General features: G+C 42.3%; 2 long non-coding RNA genes across 5 annotated transcripts in view; both read left to right on the top strand.

Annotated features, from left to right (window-relative positions):
- The first annotated feature begins 212 nt into the window (after positions 1–212).
- Positions 213–2846, top strand: LOC147194410 (uncharacterized). Of its 3 annotated transcripts, none has more exons than XR_015102914.1 (3): positions 232–554; positions 647–910; positions 1003–2846. It is a non-coding gene; the product is annotated as an uncharacterized LOC147194410 (long non-coding RNA). The 3 variants fall into 3 exon arrangements; XR_015102913.1 differs by having other exon boundaries at positions 232–562; XR_015102912.1 differs by having other exon boundaries at positions 213–910.
- Positions 2847–9400: 6554 nt separating this feature from the next.
- LOC147194409 (uncharacterized) overlaps positions 9401–15652 on the top strand; it is a 52455-nt gene continuing 46203 nt past the window's right edge. For both annotated transcript variants that reach the window (XR_015102937.1, XR_015102936.1), the window contains exon 1: positions 9401–11196. This is a non-coding gene — a long non-coding RNA (uncharacterized LOC147194409). The remainder of the gene's footprint in view (positions 11197–15652) is intronic.

The raw sequence follows: 15652 nt of genomic DNA, 5'->3' as shown, positions 1-15652 counted from the left end.
AAATTATAAACGACGTTCATCAACATGGCGGGCAAACGTAGGACAGAACTCTGTTGTAAACCGAGGACCACCTACAAAGGTTGATGTCAACACACGATTGATTTTTTTAATAAGTGTCCACAGAAACTGTCCATATTGATCATGTCAGTTTGGTGTTGAAAAAAGTTTGAGGGAAATCCCTCACATGCAAATTGCATCAGAGCAACACGGTGACACGCTGGTGATGATTTTGTGGGAGTTATTCACAATTAAATGTCACAGTAGGGAATCCGGTTCAACCATGTGAGCATCAAAACAACATTCCACACCGAAGTCAATTTTTTCTTTTTTTGTTGACGTTTCAACGTGATGATTTGATTGGTGAGGTTCTGAGGAATGAGACGCTACAGCGGCGGAGGCTTCACTACAGTAAGCACCTTTGTGTGCTCGCTAGTGTGTTATCAGCAGACTGAATGACGACAATTAAAAACATTCCAAGAGGGTTCAAGAAGCCGTCTTAGGTTTCGGTGCAGATTGCGCGGATGTATGCAGGCAAGGTTGGCTGAACGGACATGGTTTGTATGTAGGTCAATTTAGATGGACCAGGAAGACCTTGATGCTGATGTTGAATTGTTGTTTTATTTTGTTTTGTTTTACCTGTGTCCAGGAAGTAGGGATTGGGAATGCTGTACGGTTCGTTATCAAGCAAGGGGTCCTTCTCACTCCATTGGTGTCGATTTCGCCTTCGACTCCCAAAGCAGAGCGGCATAATCTACATCTAATCTAGTTATCATCAACATAGCCACAAAACGGAGTCACTCATTGGCTTCTTGTCCCTCAGATTCAGCGGCGGGTTACTCCTGAACTCCTTAGAAGCCACGGTGGATTCCACATAGAAGAGGCAGGGACCGTTTTGTCCTTGATGCCGCAGGTGTAATCAGCAGGGTCCCCGCCTCATGAGAAAGCCTGATTGGATTAAAGCTAATCCACTCTTCTTCTTGTCTCCGTTTGGGTCCGATCCAGGAAGAAAATGAGTGTGGTGCTACGGTCTGGCTAACTCGCCCTCCAAAACAAAGCGCAGAGCAGGTAACAGAGATTCTCTTGTCTACTTCTGTCCCGCAGCCAAACATTTCTCCCACTTGTGAGCAGGAGTACCTTGATGGTGGCTGGGCGGGTTTTCACAAAAACCGGACCGGCGTGTTTTTTTTTTTTTAAACACTTCCTGAATTACCGGGCTGTCTAAACTATGCACACAATGCATGTTGGTGAGTATGTGCGTGATTGAGCATGCTCGTCATTCATCTGTTTTGGTTTCGCCAACATGGCCGTGACCCACATGACTGAGGTGCCTTTACAACACGCTATCTCCAAATGTTACATATTATCTACGTTGCACAAGAAACGGCTAAGAAGCACGTCATATTTTGCTTTGGAGGGAAGGAAATGAACAGCAACTTCAAAGTGGAAGTAAAAATAAACAATGCTTCAATACACACACACACACACACACACGAGTGAGGAGCCTCCGACTCCTTTAAGAAAAGCCACATTGCAAGGCTTTACCTGTACCAATTTAGTTATTCGTTTGATGTACATTCTTCACAATGAGCTGTATTTTAGTTTTTACATGATCTTTAGCACTCTTCTATTATGTACGTGTCTACTTTCCTTCACTGCATTTCCTGCTGTCATTTGTTCAAGTATTATGACACCATAGCAAAGACAAATGACTGCTTATTTTTCAATGGAGTGTGTCACAAAAGTCACAATATTCTCAATTTCCTTTTTTCCATTTCATTCCAGCGATCAGTCGGACAGACGTAAGACCGTTCGCATTTGACAGTTTCGGGTTTGAAGTTCCCGACTGCAGTTTAGCGTAAGTTCGAGAAGCAGGTAATACAATGTATGCTATCCGTGGCAAGTGTCTGGAAAAAAGGATCGGTTTCACCAAACTCCTCGGAAAGGCGTTCATGCAAAGCGAGGGAAAGTTTATCCAGAGGGCTGCGCTGGACGACGGCACCAACTAAAATCTCAATTCTGCGGATGCCTCGGAGAGTGAGAAAGCTTTACCCGTACCGACTGCAGGTTGTTGAATGTCATAATCTTCCACTTGAAGCCTCAAAGCTTCTCAAACTGGCACTAAACTGCAGTCAGGGACAGAAAAACTTCTTGCCAGCAGAGAATTTTGCAACGCTGCTCCAATGAGCCATGGCCAGGGGAATGATATGCTTACAAAAACTGCAAAGCCTAAGCTGTCAAGTGCTGATGCTCTCACATCTGTCTGAATGATACCTGAAATGAAGAAGGAAGAAGGTGTCGTGACCTTTGGGACATCCAGAACGGCTGACCAAAATAATTCAGGTCAGTTATTATTCTCTGTATGATACTTTTACTTTTTTTTTTTTATAATGCCATGTTTGTTGCCATGCCATGCATGTTTGCCAATTTGTTAAAATTTGGGGGAATGAGAAGTAGCAATACATGATTACTATTGTAGTACTAGTAGTCTTTTTTTTTGTCACTACAACTGGATTTGAAACAAAGCTTCAGTTTCACAATTACCTGACATCATACTTTTACCTACCCTGCTCACCAAAACTATTGAAACAGTGAGCCTGATTCCTTTATTACCGTTGACTGAAAACATATGGGCTTTCGCATTTTCTGATTGACTTTAAATAGTACCAAGGTTGTCTTCCAAAAAAAAAGAAAAAATCGGAAACTGAGCATTGAAAGATCACTGTGATAGGACCCGGGTAACAAAACTCACCTCTATGTGTGAAAAATGAGTGGGCTGAAACACAAGGTGCTATCTCCCAAGTTGGGTTGTGCGCCTTGCAAAAGGGAAATAAAAGCTTCAACTTGTATTTCTTGTCTCGTATTCATCTTTTGATGTCAAACGAAAATGTCTTCAATCCGCAGCAGAAAGGAAATCAACCTCAGTGTGCCTATCATTGGATTTTTTTTGAGGAGTGAATGCTCTTCATGGAATTGATGCTTTCGAGGGTCCTTTGACAAGATACCAAATGAATGAATTGTGTGATGTATGTTCTAAGATGAGACCATTTAAAAACTTGGACGTTCCACTTTCCAGAACGTCAGTGTTACACTGAGCAGATAAATAGCCTGGGGTTGCGCTATAGCTGACTTGCAGTAGCTCAACTTCTTCAAGCTGACGTCTTGTTGGCCTTCTTTCCACAGCAAACTATTTGAGACATGATAAGAGTCAGTTCCTTTGCTGGTTGCAGCCAATCCGTACGCTCCATTTTCCTCCAAGTCCTTCACAAGCAACCATCAATTCCACACAATCAATTCCGACTCGTACCAATGCGGTCCGTTACGTACGGCTGCGCAATCGAAAACAATCCGCGATAAAGAGCTGTATCAAACTGCACACATGGCAGATAGCAGCGTGCCTTGTCGATGCGAACAGACAGGCGCCATGTGCCACAACCGGCGATGTCTAGGCAGATTGTTTTTGTCACGTGCCCAAGCCACGTAAGCGAGGGCTTTACGAGCCCCCTTGTCACTACAAGGACATGAGTCATGGAGTCGAGCACATATGTCATCACTCATGGGCTTCCTGGGTGCCAAAGTAGAGCATACACCCACCACATTCAGCATGAGGCGCCACTTCTCTTTCGGCCCAATATGTACTTGACCGCATGCGCTCATAGTGTGACCTGGGGTATTCACCTGCACGCTATAATATTGTCTAGAAAAACATACTGTAGTTCTTATAATATAATTGAATAGAATGTAAAGAATTAAACTGTTCGTGCATGCTGATTCATTCATTGCGCCTCCTTTGGGTGTGCGCGACTGGGCCACCAGGCGGCTGTACAATATCGTCATGCAGACAAACGAATAAGAGCTTCACTCAGCTGCTGTTACTGACTCAATCCGGCAGTAATATTAGCCATTTCTTGAAGAGGATAAAAAAGACCACAGTATGCCTTTAAGTATTGATGTCTGTCTATGCACGTTGCTGCACCATTTGTGTTCAAATATCCATTGCTTGAAGCATTATAAAGCTGCTACATACAGTACATGCTATTTGTTAGCCCATGTATGGCTTTTAGCATGAAGATAGTGGAAGTTATTCGATTCGTTCATCTTATGATTGGATCGGCGATGAGTTTTCTTTTGTTTCTTTAACTCATTGATCAGCTCCCAAATATTTTTATTTTTATTTATTAATTCATTCATTTCATTGGGACAGTGCAATAAACAGTGCAAATGCGCCGGATTGAGCATAAGTGCTCATTTTCAGCCGTAGTCCCAAGGCAGGTTTCTAAAGTGGCACAGTGAGACGCATAAAACTTTAAAATCACGATGGCAGAAATAAGAACCAAATAGGTGAGACATCATAAAACTGACAATTCAAGCAGTTGCAGTACTCAATTACACGACAATAGACCAGGATAGACAAATCACTGATAGCCTCAAATCTGCTGGCCAGAAGCCCACTGGAATGGGCTGGAGTCTGGAAATACTGATTGTGCAAAGGCTACTTTTGTTTTATGTTTGGTTTGACAGTAGATGTCAACCGAGATGGTATCAAATAGCTTGAAGCCTCTCTTTTGAGGTTTCAATCACCGTCTACCATTCCTTTGCTTGTTGTGAAGTTAGCTGAATTCGCTGCCGCCGGACAGCCCTCATATGTCAATTTTTTGCCCAAAAAATAATTTTTAAAACCGTCTGATCTTGAAAAACTCTGAAGTCGGTTATGCCGTGCCACTGCTGTATGTTGCTGCTGCATCTGCTTGACTGTTAATATTTATAAATCTGATGCGTTATTATTAACCCTTTCATGCACCCTGTAACCTGACAGCATGATAAGCTGTCCACTGCAGTAACCGCTATCCCTGAAAGGGTCAAATATAAATATATTAAAACATCACTGATTGCATCAATAGGTACGCACAAAACCATCCGTCACCTGCGTTATACGGAAATAGCAAATGTGACTCACAAGGTGCAACGTTGGAGGAACAAAACACATCTTCACTTCGTTGTTATTGATGTCACGCTTCCAATTTAGCCTCGTCGGAACACAAGAGAGGAAATCAATGTGTCTGCAGTCCCACAAATGAGAGGGAAACTGTACGGGGGCGGGAGGGCCTGGAGAGTTGACGTGTGGCAACATTGCGGCCGTCACAAGCACCCGGCGGCCTCCGATCGCAACTGATGACTCCCCGTGGCCTGGCTTGAATTGTTATGGGCACTCTAATGAGTTCCTGTGTATGAGCTAGAGTATATATTCAAAAATAAATCTGCCTTTACAAATATGATGTCAATGGGCACACTCATTGTAATTGTCATTTACAATTGTATACAGTACATCTGCACTGCATCTTATGGAGAGTTTTTCCTTCATATTTTGGTGTGCTTTTATCAAGGCTTTCGCTCACTATTGTGAAGCAGATGGTACTGATCGCAATTTGTCTGGCATTTTTGTTTTTGGACTCAACTTGGGTATTTTTGTTTTTGTCAGTATACACGTCACCTTAAAATGAGAAACATTTACAGCCAATTAATGAACTCCATCAATCTTTTTTATTTTTTTTGAAGAACAGACATTTTGCCTTTGTGAAATGTGTTTTCTATGTATTACAGCTTAATGACTCAGTGACAAATTAATCGAGAACTGTTCATTCTGCAATTTATTAGATCAGCTCAACGTTATTTATTGAGCGCAGATTCCACAGGCCTTTGTAGTTCATTACAATGTCTTTTTGTGCAAATTTTGCCGAGCAACAGGTAAAACATGAGGATCTAATTTTGCCGTGTCTCATGTTTACCAGCGTTTACCAGGCCAAAGCAAATATTTTATATCAGAAAAAATAATCTCATGGTACACCCACCACAAGAAGTAGAAACACATCTAGTGGGAGAGCGTTTACCCGTGACGTGGTTCGACATGCAGAGCGCTCGTGTGAATCCGTGCAGCTGGTCATTTCGGCCGGGTCACGGTTACCCTACCCTACCCCCCCTTCCCATTCATCCCCCCCTTATACATGTTATGTCTTGTGACTTGTTGTAACTGTCTAATGCTTATTCATGTGCTAGGGTCTTTTTTTATCCTGGACTTAAATTATCCTCGGAAGAGGATAGTTCGAGCGTGGGGTTTTTTTCCCTCTCCCTACCCAGCGTTTTTCCTTTCTGAATTCTGATTGTAATTTCCCCATTGCGGGACAAATAAAGGATATCTTATCTTATCTTATCTTTAATTTTTCTTCCTGTCAGTACATGTCACTGGCATAGACAGATGAACACAAATGTATGATTTGCCGGAAGCGTCTAATTTTGGGATGAATTAAACAAAACTGGATAACTTTGGCACCCCACATTGGTTGAAAAGTGACCCTCTTATACCTAAGCAGATTTATCAATGAAGCTCTTGTTTTGGGGTAGCACGGCGGTTGACTGGTGAGCACGTCTGCCTCACAGTGCAGAGGTCTGGAGTTCGATCCCAGGTTCCAGCCTTCCTGTGCGGAGTTTGCATGTTAACCCTGCGCCTGTGTGGGTTTTCTCTGGCTACTGCGGCCAAAAACATGCATGGCAGGTTAATGGTACACTCTAAATTGTCCCGAGCTGGTTGTTCGTGTATGTGTGCCCTGCGATTGGCTGGTGACCAGTTCCGGATGTACCCCGCTTACCCTCGTGAAGATAAGTGGATTAAAAAAAATGGATGGATGGGCTCTTGTTTTGTGTACCTTATAATATGGTTGGGGAGTGCATAATAACTCTGCAGCGTTGCAAGTGTAATTTCCCGGGAGACTGCTCCCGAAAGTATGTCAAGGTGACATGCTGTCAGACGCAAACACGCACGGCACTACTCCTACACCAGATCAATAATGTGTCAATCGAAAAAGCAACTATGCGAGCTGTTGTGTCATCAGACATTTTCCAAATGAAAGTAAATGAACATTTTGATTTGAATCCAGAAAAAGAAGTCTTTTGCTTTCAGTTGACAGCGTTGCCTGTGTACCTGCTGAGTGATTGCGACACAAACTGTGGCGCTTGCAGGGGAAACGTAAATGAAGAACCTGTCAAAATATGCTTTAAATATTTATGGCGCTGGGATAATTTAGGACGCGTAATTTGAAGTGTAGGCAGCCGTGTGGGACTTTTCACATTTTATTTACTACTATTCAAATCTCCGTGACATAAATAACAGTATCAAGTGGAACCTCTGATGTTGAAAAGAAATACAAAAGGGCGTTGTTGTTTTTTTTCACGATTCTACCGAAGAAGAAGACCCATGATGATAAACACATCACGATAAAACATACCGCGACATGGCCAAGATCCAAACACATTTCGGTCATGGTTGCTCAGTACAATATGGTGATGTTGTTTAAACTTTAGCGTACAATTTTTTTATGAGTAAGGATATGATGTGAATTGGGAAATACAATTATATCCTATTACATCCCAAGGCTTCTAATTTTTTTGTTGGAGAGCAGTCTTGTGACTTAATGACATAATTCGAAGAGCAACTTTCATATTTTGTGGAAAATTTTTCTTAATCTGCCTGTATTTGAGTATTTATTCATCTAACATTTCTGCCCTGTCAATTTGAAAAAATCTTTTTTTGATGAGCACCTGTATGTATCTCTCTCTCTCAATATATATATATATATATATATATATATATATATATATATATATATATATATACACACACACACACACACACTTATATGTCCATTCATGCATCCATCCATCCATTTTCCGATCCGCTTATCCTAACAAGGGTCGCGGGGGGTGCTGGAGCCGGGGGACACCCTGAACTGGTTGCGAGCCAATCGCAGGGCACACAGAGATTAACAACCATACACGCTCACACTCACACCTGTGGGCATGCCATACATGTTTTTGGAATGTGGGAGGAAACTGGAATACCCAGAGAAAACCCACGCAGGCCCTGGAAGAACATGCAAACTACACTCAGGGAGGCCGGAGCTGGAATTGAACCTGGTACCTCTGCACTGTGAGGACCACCGGGCATACATATATATATTCATGTACACACACACATAAACACACACACACACACACACACACACAGACACACACACACACGCACACACACACACACACACACGCGCGCGCTAATCAAAAATTTGAACATTGAAAATGTACAATTTTTTTCCCAAGGCGAAATTGATTTAGAACGACATTAAAAAAAAAGGCTATGTATAATTATTTTTTTTCCTCTGCGACAATATGATAATACCACTGGAAAGTTTCTTTGTAAGTCTTTCCAAACAAGCACGGAATAAAAGGAAATACACAACAGCAAATTACATTTGCTTTTACTTCCCGCAAACCCCCCCCCAGCCCCCACCCCGGTCCCCAGGCAATTACGTATTACCAGCCAATTTGCCAGAAGATATCAATCTAGCCTGTGCGTTTCCACCTGGTCCTTTGCAACAACGGCAAATTCACGTCTGCAAATGAATAAGCCAGCAGAAGGAAGAAGGCCGCAGACAGCCGGCAAAGTTTATGTTAATGACGCTCGCACTAGTGCCGTTGGCGCGTGGGCGGTCGGCGAGGAGAGCTTTTTAAAATTCAGCTGCACCAGCGACCAGCATACGTCACCGTTGCTCCACTGCGGTGAAAATGATAGGTTCCAGGGCATCTGTGGGATGTGGGGTTGGCATTGTGGGGGGCAATCCAGACAATTTGTTTCCTACAATTTTGTTTGTACGTGTGAGACAATGGATGAGAGCGAGATACACTGACGCAGTGTTTGGACGGTGAGGAAGTTTATAAGCACGGTTGACGGATGCAAAGAAGGCAGAGGGCAACTGCTTTGAGCGAACACAATTAAATGCGGCAGCACATTGCGTGCTTGCACCTGCAGCCGGCCGAGCGCGATGATTACGATTGGATGGGTACAATTTTCCTGTGCGCATCCAAATGGAAGGCCAACGTACATTTCAGGAAGTGGGAAAGCGCAGGGGAGTCACCGACAGAAAGGATGACAAAACGAACAAGCGGGAGTACGTGGGAGGAGGCTGTACTGTTTCTCCAGGCGGCTTTGTGTGTGTATCAATGTGTGCACTTGCGGAAGTGTGTGAGGGCTGATGGCTTCCAAGTCTCGTCCACATCGAGGAAACTCAAGTCATGCAAGTCAACTTTTCAAGATGATTTTTGTGCACCGATTCCGAATCTGCCCTCATTTTTTTTCTCGAGCACATCCGGTTTTCATAATAATAATAATAATTATAAGTAGGGCCCAGCCAATCAATTGGCTAATGGATTAAATCAGAAAATTATGGCCAAATTGGTGATGTTTGCCAAATGTTTATGCTGTCAAACTGTTTACAGCAGTTGTTGTAGCTAATTACAAAACAGGTGAAAGCTTGCACTGTTGTCAGACAAAAAAATATCTATTTATACTATGATAAGGAGATGAGTTTGCAAATACAGTTATGCCTCGTTTATCACGGGGGTTACGTTCCAAAAAGAACCAGTGATAGGTAAAATCCGTGAAGTAGTGAGCTTTATTTTTTAGAGTTATTATACAATACTGAACTATGTATACAATGAAACCAAAGGCCCAAGCACAAAAAAACCCCAAAAGTTTTCAACAAATAACCATAATAGTTTTTGGAAATACTGTACTGTAAAATAATATTGCTTGAGCGCGTTCTCAGGTGCCTTTGCCGGTGCAGAACATTTCGCCAACATTGTGGGGTATGTATGTACAAAGACGAGGTGCGGAGACTGTTCACGTTGGTCAGTTCCTTAGCCAATCAGGATGCAGAACGCAATTCATTGTTTAAAAGCATTAAAAAAAACGGCACTAAAAAAAAAATCTGTGAAACAGCGAAGTCGCGGAAGGTGAACCGCGTTAGAGCGAGGGATCACTGTACAATGTAGCAACCAGATAAGCTAATGTTGAGCCTCGGTTTGTATTTTCCGGTATCATGCATGCCCTGTGGCACCATGCTGCCTCTCACAGGTCAAACTTGGTATTACAACTGACAACTGGTTTGGGGAAAGAGACCTGCACCTGCGATTGTCTGTGGAGCTTTAAGTTGACTCTGTATGTACATGTGCTATGCTTTTGGGGTTATCTTTCATCATTGTTCAGAGTAGGAAGCAAACATTTTTTTCCTCATCATTTGTGGGGCGCTCATTTGAAAAATTGTTCTGGGTGCACCCAGCTTTCATTTATGCTCACTTCGAGGGCGCCACCTTCTGAAACTTGCTATCTAAAACCTTCTGCGGTGCAACAGCTTTGAAGCACTATTGCTTTGTGTAATCTTTATGATAATGTCGAAGCAAGCAGCAAGAGCGCTGTTATTTTTGGCAGCACCACACGGAGAAAGAGTGAGGAAGCAGAACCGAGGTCTGCTTTGATTACAAGAGAATCGGTTACACCTTTAATGTCCCGTAATAGCAGTGTTGTCAAGCGGTTGGGATAATACACGGCTGCAGAACAATGCAAAATTCCTATCATCCCGCAGAATCCACTGCACCTTCCCGGGTTGAGGATAAGGCCGCTTGTAAATTTTATGAAAAGCAGCTTGCTCTGTTCTGATCAAAGATACTTCATCCAAAGCACACCTCCAATGTGCTGACTGTCCATCCTCAAATGACGCAAATTGATCTGATCAATCATGTCCTCTTGAAGCTTGACGGACTTGCCGCAAAACATCTGTTTTATTTAATGTTCTTGCTAATGTGTCAAACCAGATTGTACTGGCCAACCGCCATTTTCATATTCTCTCGCAACAGAGTGCAAGATGTTTAGCGCCATCTGCATGTGTGCTGCATTATTATTTGCCTCTGCCGTCCATCTGATAACAGACATCCATCCATCCATCGTCCATCCATTTTCTAATCCGCTTAATCTCATGAGGGTTGTGGGCGTACTGGAGCCTATCCCAGCCGTCTTCGGGCAGTAGGCGGGGTACACCCTGAACTAGTTGCCAGCCAATCGCAAGGCACACATAGACAAACAACCATTCACAATGACAGTCACACAATTTAGAATGTTCCATTAACCTGCTGTGCTTGTTTTTGGTATGTGGGAGGAAACCGGAGTACCCGGAGAAAACCCACAAAGGCACGGGGAGAGCATGCAAACCCCACACAAGATGGCCGGAGCCAGAATCGAACCCTGCATCTCTGCACTGTGAGGTCGACGCGCTAAACACTCACCCGCCGTGCTGCCCTGATAACAGACATTCAGAGGTAAAACAAACAGCCACCATAAAACGACTCCCACAGTAGTGCAGGCAGGCGGCTAACAGCTAACGGCAACATATGGCTAACCAGCTAATAAATAAAGGAGCTGCATCTGGACAAACTTGGAATGTGCTTGAAAGTTTACCCTTAGTTACAAACTCTGTGGAATTTGAGGAGAAATGTTAACTTACAACTTTATCTTCTGTCATGATGAAGCAATCAGGCTACCCGCGTCACAATCAACCTCCATTCTCCCGTCGAATAACAACACAGGATCAGAATTGTTCATTTTGCCATCTAGCAGCTGTAATTAGTAGATATAGATATGGATGCAAAGAAATGACACATGCTTAAGAACAAAAAAAGTTGATTTGACATTGCCTCCATTATGAGCTCATCAGATCAACATGTCTTACACGCAACTAGAAATGAATGGTTGTAGATTAGGAGGTGGAAAAAAATAATTGTATTGTTTGATATATTTAAGATATGATGCGGTATTGTAGGACTGGGGGAAAAAGTCAACCAACTTGGTTGCGTCGACCACAAAAATTGGTCAAAACCCAAAAGTATGCCTCGAAACTATTCATTCATTAATTATGATTTTTTTTTTCCGGATTTTTTTTTCTCCCATGCCCAGAACCAATGTTCCATGGTTATGTAATATACCCTCTCATTGGTAGTCCGAATGCACTCTATGGTGTTTTTAGACTCCACACTTCACTATACTGAACTGTATTGTATTCATTTTTCAAATGATGCCAGTGTGAGTCATGGCCATTGACTGAAATGCCTCCGAGACACGTAGAAAGTAACGCAGCTCACGCCGAACAGGCTAAAGCCTCACCACAGTTAGCCTGATCACTATTTAAATGGGCAGTAAAGTGTCATCTTTTTCTAAATTCTAGACTCCCCGAGTCATCGATGAAATAATCGATGGGATGATCAATTCCAAAAAGATTAATTTGTGACAGCCCTAGGGTATTGAGACACCAAATCCCTCTAGATGTATGTTGTAAGCTTTTAATATGATCTGAATGGCAGTATTCTCCATGTACTAAACAACCAATGAAAACTTTTTTTCTTTTTTTTTTTTTTTACATACATTTAAACACGATCAAATTAGCTTTTTGCTGCCAAACAATTGTGACTTTCCAATTGTTCATCAGAATCAGAATCATCTTTATTGGCCAAGTATGTAGAACACAAAGAATTTGTCTCCGGTAGTATAGGCTACACGAGTAATGCAATAACAAGTAACTACGATCAACAAAGACATGACATATAGTATCGAAAGACCATTGTGCAGTGGTACCACCCAATGACAGCTGTGCAACAACGTGCAGCGTATCGGGCAGAGATAAAGTGATCCGATCCAAAACAATGTAGTGATCCCACACACGCGGTTAATGGGGACCGGGTGGTCGCGATCAGTGAAAAAACACAAAGGAGGGTTTGCTCCCCCCATAGGAATTTTTGTGTAAGTGTAAGTGGGTACTAGCATGTTTAAAATGCATAAACAGTGATTATACTTGACATATTTGAGACAAAGACAACAGCAGTACACATATTCACTTAAATCTGTCATTATAAAACCTTATACAGTAATTAACATTCATCAGCAGTAGGATTTTCCATGCCTTTGTCTTTGTGGTGCCAATAATTTTTTTCCGGAGTCCTTACTGTCTGTTGCAGTCAGATTTTGTCCTTTTTTGTGGCGGCCACAAACCTGACTACGATAGAAGAACACAGGACTGACATTGAATCGACCGACTGATTTGGCACACCTACACAACCTAATGGGATCCCATCCACTACTCATACTCATGTGAGTGGAACGAAATCGTCAAAATTATGTTGAGTGTCATTAGACGATCGGGAAAATCATAATTTGCATAATAATTTGGAACACGTGGTGCAAATCGTTGTTCTTTGCATGTGTTTTCAGCACTTCAACCATTTTTGATGTACTTGGAAACATAACCATGAGATCCCTTAACAGGGTCTTTATGATTTTTATTTTCAGAAGTACATTTTTGAAGTGAAAAAGTGACAGACACAGCCAAAGCTGGCCAGCGGCATTCGTAAACAGTCTCTGTTTCTTCGAAGGGCCCAGAATAGCATGGCATTATGGCACAAGCTTCCGTGAAATTTCCTTTTGTCTGTGTTCCTGTGCCGCGTGCTCATGCTGAGACAACAACCATCGCAGCTGAAAGCACAGTCTTTTTTTGTATTACCACTGCAAAGAAGTCCGCAGAAAACACTGTCACTCTTTGCTGCATGCCGCCCACTCGTACGCAACACACATTCGCCTCGTGTTGACAAAATAAAACATTCAATACCGCTCCCTGCACGGCAGCCCGGTTACGCAATCGGTGCATAACGGTGACGCACCCCCAATTAAACGGGGGACGATTATTTTTTAATTTTTTTTTTTGGACTGGCCTGCCTGTGACAGATGCGACTCTCAAATGATCCTCCAGTGAAATAGCTTCGGTGGAGCATTAGTTCCGCAGGTGACTGACATTTAGCTTCACTTCACACTAAATGGCATTGACTAAATTAGGCGCAAGCAATTTGGCATGCCGGAAAAATACAGAGAAGCAGCAGACGGGTAAACGTGGTGCAGACGCCACATGCTCAAAATATTTCTCCACCGTATATAAATATATATATATATATAGAGAGAGAGAGAGAGAGAGAGAGAGAGAGAGAGAGAGAGAGAGAGAGAGAGAGAGAGAGAGAGAGAGAGAGAGAGAGAGAATATAAAATCATGCTTGGTGCACAGCACAAAAGGTCACACCGCTGCACTGCTACGTTAGATTAGAGCGAGTCAATCGGAAGAGATTATTTGCAACTAAATCGACGGATGGTGGGGTGGTCAGAGAGGCCAGGGCAAGCAACTGCATCCTTCTTCATGACAGCGTCGTTCATCAACGTCAGCACGGTTTTAAAAGCGGATGTTGGAGATGACAGTGGCTTCTTCAAAATGACTTGATGAGCAATACAAATGAGCAGGAAGTCAAGCCTCATTAGAAATGATGAAATGGCAAATTAAAAGAAGGGGGTGGGGGTGCCCGATTTGCCAATGTGTTCCTTTCGGAGAGTGACGACATAACATGAATTTGTATCCAAGTCTGAACGTGTATGATGAAGTGATACATCGTGACGGTTCTAAAGATTTTTGTATGTCGGGGAGGAGCTAAATTTAGCCCGTCTTGTAAAAGGAGAATGAGAAAGTTATGCAAAGTATATCGCTGGTGTCACAATTTGGTAAATTTCATATTTTTTCTGCAATCTACGACTGTCCGGCCCACACGCGTGGGTGTTATTTTTACAAATGATCAACAAATCTCGAGTTTTGAAAATGGCTTGCGCTCTTTGATGATGCTATGCTACTGGTTGAACTCAACAGGATTTGCAAAAAAGGTAGGTGCGCTAATCAATGAATAACTCTGGCTGTTGTTTATGTAAACATTCGATTCAAAGTATCATACGTGTACATGGATGCAATCCTGTACGAAAACAAATCATATGAGTGCATGGATGAAATCCTCTGGAATGGTTTACAACTAACAACACTGCCACTATAACGTGCAGAGCGGCCGACAACGCAACAGAATTACCTTAGCAATGACAATGTGGGACACCAACCCACTATGACGTGTGCTCTCAGTGCGAGCGGACCAAGTAGACAATCCCATCGTGAGCTATTTACAGCACGGCACAGCATTGAATTGCAAACAATAACGCTGGGCTAATAACAGCAAGCCTGTATGGTTTACCGTTCTTCCAATCCCGATGGGTCCCATCTCCACTCCATGTCCGGCCATTCAGACACAACATTTTCCGCATCCTGTGCATCTGGCTCTTACATATATAGTCCAATATACACCTAGCCAACAACTTTCTCTTCCTACAACTCTTCGAAATCCTGGGTCTCCTCAGATAAGTAAGTTTTAGATTTCTGACTGGATTTGTACACTTTCCAGAGAGACCCCCGCAATTGTTGTTTTAAAGTGACATCACATTTCCGGGTGTGATGCTCATCAGGATCTCACTTTGGGAAAATGATTACTTTGTCAAATTTAAGAAATAGAAAGTATTTTATTCATGCTTTATTTAATGTTTTTTAAATTACTTGTGGCATAAAAAATTATTTGTTTGGAATTTTCGAAAATTTACATAAAACGTGCTTTTTATGAAAATATATTTTATGCACAACAGTGACTTTTATGTTAATAATTTTTGCATTAATGGAACATCAGCTATCTTAACAATCCTTTTCTTCTGTAATTTGGCAAACTTTACAAAACTGTGTGCATGCTATTTAGTAGTAGTAGTATTTAGTAGTGTGTGCGTGCATCCAATCATGTATTATTGGATGCATTACATCATCGCTTCTACTTCTAAATTATCTCCATCATATTTTCTCACTTTTGTGACACTCTTTGTCCTAGTG

Source organism: Hippocampus guttulatus, chromosome 14 (genome assembly GCF_054856545.1).
Source record: "Hippocampus guttulatus isolate MCC_2025c chromosome 14, RoL_Hgut_1.0, whole genome shotgun sequence".
Lineage (NCBI taxonomy): Eukaryota > Metazoa > Chordata > Actinopteri > Syngnathiformes > Syngnathidae > Hippocampus > Hippocampus guttulatus.
This window is presented reverse-complemented; position numbering and strand designations above follow the sequence as displayed.